Source organism: Acomys minous, assembly GCF_964271855.1.
Source record: "Acomys minous genome assembly, chromosome: 7".
Lineage (NCBI taxonomy): Eukaryota > Metazoa > Chordata > Mammalia > Rodentia > Muridae > Acomys > Acomys minous.
In genome coordinates, this window is record NC_140488.1 from 24,169,222 (window position 1) to 24,173,899 (window position 4,678).

A 4,678-nucleotide genomic window follows, 5' to 3' on the forward strand; every position below is an offset into this window, starting at 1 on the left:
AAAGGAAATAAGAAAATAGCTCATGGAAATGGAGAAATTGCTCAGTGCGTAAAGTGTTTGCCATACAAGTTTTAGGACAAAACTTTATATTCCCTAGCACTTATTTTTAAAAAAAAAAAAACATGTAGGCATCGCGACTGTTTGTAATATCAGAGCTGGAAGGCAAACACACAAGGGATTTCCTGGACAATCTGGTTAGACTAGCCAGAAGCAGTGAACTCCAGTACATCCATAAATAGTCTGCCAATACATCTTCAACTTCAGTGTTACACATATATACACACATATGTATACTCACCACACATGTACACCTTTATACAATGTAAGCATGCACACATGGTTATCATGTTGAGGAGCCTAGATAGGTACAACTGTGTGTCCATAATTTAAACCAAGCTCCATGAGATTGTGAAAATTGTGTTGTTTTAATTTCACTACTTTATTTTTGCTCAGCTAGGTGTACGAGTTGGCATGTTGTTTTGGAAATATTGTTAAATTTTAGTATGTACACACAATAAATAAATACATTTTAAGAACCATAAAAATAATTCCTGAGCATAAAACCTCCCTCACTCTCCTAAGAATGGCTAATTTCAAATAAGGGGAAATTCTGATAAAGGAAAATAAAAGGGAGAACCCTTATACAATATTTATGGAAACATAAATTAATGCAAACATAGAAAGCACTATGGTGGTTCCTCACAAAATTAAAAATAGAAATTCCATATACTTCACAAATATTACTTTTGGGTAATTATAAAATGGATAAAAGTTAGTATGTTGAAGAGACAACAACACTCCAAGGATCACTGCAGCACAATTTACAATTCACAACAGCAATAGTGGTTGGGGGAGGTCACTAAGTAAGTAAGATAATAAAAACTCTATACATATATAATTGCATATTGTTCAGCCATAGAATTTCAATTCTCACATTCATAACAAGTTGCGTGGCATTAAAGATCACTATCTTAAATGAAAACAAGTTAAGCGGGGATTGACAATGCTTCAAGATATCACTTATATGAGGAATCTTAAAATGTTGATCTCAAAAAGAATTTGGGAATGAAATGGTGATAACCAGAGGCAGGACAAAGCGTGCATAGATAGAAACAGAATGGTTGATTAATGGGTAGTAAGTTACAGTTAGATAGAAAAAAAGAACCTTTACTGTGCTATTGAACCATAGGGTGACTATATATAATAGTGTATCTGTGTGAATAACATTAAATACTTGTGTGTGTGTTAATAACTAAAGATAAGAGTGAGTCAGGACACTTGTGAAGAGTTGGAGGAGGAGAGGATGTAGTGGAAATACTGTCAATACAGTACTCATGTATAAAACTACCAAAATTTTTTAAATAAATAAAACTCTTAAAATAGCTGTTAGAATTAGAGCAGGAATTGTCTCTGACTCTGTTGCCTGCCTCTGGATCCCTTTCCCGACCTGTGCTATCTTGTCTGGTCTCAGTGGGTGAGTATGCACTTAGCCCTGCTGCAACTTGATGTACCAGAGCACGTCTACACCTTCTCATCAAAGAAGGAATGGAAATAGAGGAGGAGGGAACAAGGGAAGGGTGGGGCAAGGGTTGTGAGGGTGGGACTGGGAAAAGAGGAGGGAAGGGGAGCTGCAATCAGGATGTAAAGTGAATAAATAAAAAAGGTCCAGAACACTTACAAGAGAATCTGAGGATAAGTATGAATTTTCTGAAACTTCCCAGTGAGTTAAATATGGCACTAGTATTGAGAACCATTTGCTTTAAAAAGAAGGACTTAATTGATTATCAAATACATCTTATAAAATTATGTCAATGTATTACAAGTGAAAGAGCTTAGACTACAGAGTTAAAAAAAAAGACTTTGAAAACTTTCCTGGCTTGGTTATGTATCACTTCTGTGACCATCTATTTGAACTTCACTTTTTTATCTTTAAAATAAAATTAACACAGTGTCCATGTCATGGGTAGTTGCAGAAAGAACATAAGATCCTGTGGCTGAGCTTATTATGCTTCTTTACACAGACTGGTTCAATGAATCTTTTAAATACATGTAACTTGGAATTTTAATCTCTGAGATACACATCACCATTTAAAATCCAGGCAAAAAAGTAGAAGAAAATTTAATTTGGGAGAGAAAATGGCAAAGATGACATCATAAGAAAGACGGACACTTATTTTAAGGACAGCGAAACTTTTGTGTTCCAGACTCCAAGGAATTGAATATCCTGACTTCATCCACTGAAGACTGGTGAAAAGATAGCTTTACATTCTGCCCCCTGGGACAAGTAATTCTTTGATCAAGCCATCAGCACAGCAATACAGAAAAGTGGAGGCACATTTGAGTGTCATCAAGCCTGTTCCTCACATCTCCCAAAATTTACTGCACAGATGGAGAAACAAATGAACATTAGAAAGGTTACTCATTTCCATGTTGAGAAGATGGAAATACTCTCAGCTAGACATAAATCCACAACCTTCACAACTTAGAGAACTAATTTACTCCATTGTACCATCAAACAGTTAAGATCTGCAGTACTCACTAATAAGCACCTATGAGGGAAAACAGGGACCACAGTGATGTGTGGTTAGAATCCTTATGAATTACACACGTTATGGCATCATCAGAATTTTGATGCTGGCTATTGTGAGACCTTTGGAGATTGCAGAATTGATAGAGCATGGGTCTGAGTGCCCAGAAGGTATCTCCTCTATGTCATCCAAATGTGTACAGGCAGTGACAATGGGTAAAAACATCCCCATTAATACATTACAAACTGGGAAAGAGATGCAGGGCTGTAGCTAAACACATATGCGCAGCAATTTGGTCTGCTGACACATTACCTCATCCATCTCAAGCATTAATGAGTTAGCCTTTAAGTTGCTATCCCATAGCCTCCGTTTCAGCTAAGGATGCAGATGCAGTGAGCAAAATGACTCATTTTAGCCTATGCAGTGGTGATGCCCCAAGACAATTAAATCTTGGGACAGCGTTCTTCAGTCTGTGCAGTCAGCCCATCATGCCATGACAGAAGCTCATAAATTGGTTCAAATAGCACCTACAATTTAACTTGAAAAAATAAATTCACTACTTAAAATGACTGTGGAATTCTGCAAAGCCCAGTAATACAATTAGATGAATCTGTCCACAAGGGAGGATGTCTATAAAGTCTACTACTCAAACAAATTTCTTGCCTTAAAAATCAATAGTTTTAGCCTTTAAAGCATAACTGATATTTTTACAAGTGCTGTTAATGAGCTTAGACAAAAAAGACTAAATATGGTCTTTTTTTGCCTTTCAAATGGAAGAGTGTGTGCATAATGCATTATCGTACAAGTACCGGCATGTCTACCCTAGGGAACAAAATCAAATACATGTATAGATTCCTAATATCATTATTGATTTCACATTCTCAATTCATAGTACAGTGGCAACCATGTGATGAGCGTTTAATAAACATTTATTGAATGATAAATAAGGCAATAAATGCAGAAGCAATGCTTTCACAACTCAATTTGGTTTGACAAAAGTGGGAAAGCATAGCACAAGGTATCCAGCCACCAAGGAGATTCCAGATATGACACTGTATTAATAGAAAACTCAGCAACACTTGGAAACTTTATTATCATAGAAAATCTAATTAAATAAATCATCAGTGTTTAAAAGTGATCCATATTTTATAATCACAATAAGTGGCTGAATAAACAAGGTGATATGACTGAACATAAAATGAAATGTATTCTTACTATCATTTGTATTGACCATTGTGTACATTATCTTAGGTTCCCTACACTTGGGGAAACAATCAATATTTTCATTTTGGCTAAGACTTTTTAATATGAGCAGAATGAATTCTAAATAAAAAGTTATAAACCAATGTATCTCATAGTCAATTTTATTCTTCCAATTGCTTCCAAAACATCTCAGTGGAAAGTGAAATTCCCCAAACTCTCAGAATGAGTCAGTGAACGTACTCCACTGGTAATAGCTGTACTTACTGCTATAGCGACCTCAGATGTCATAGCTGCTCAGCCTCTGGGCTTACTTTTCTGAGCATCTCAGGAGACCAGTCAAGAAGGCAGAAGCTTTTGTTATATTAATGATTCTGCCAATTACAAAGTAATAGCCAAGTCCCCAGAGAGAAATGAGGAAGAATTATGACTTGGACCTTAGTTCCAGAGGCTTTCTTGTTATGACACATGAATTTTTCTGTGCTTGCCAAAGGAACATCTGGAAAGAGCCCAACCACCAATGCCAGCCTGGAACACTCTGAATGAGTGCAGAAAGAGCAAAGGGCTAGTGGATGCTGGTGATTTCTAGGGACATTCAAAGAAGAGAGGCGGGTACTAAAGACCATGAATGCTTATAGATGAAAGATCAAACATCCCACATGCCAATCATCCTCATCAGCCTCTGCTTAGGCCATATTTCTGATTCCAGACAATGGTCCATGTAGGCCCTAGATACTCTGCTTTGTTTCTAATTGTTGCTAAGCATCTGTAACACCCTAGCTGTCTATAGAGCTGGCTTATTACCTTTCAGATTTCAGGTTTTAATATCAACTTCTCAGAGACTTCTGTTGCCACACTGCAGAGTGTTGTTCCTCCAAGCCTAAGCTCTTCTCCACTAACATATTCAACTTTTGCAAAATTAACCACTTATTTTTATTAATTTTTATTCT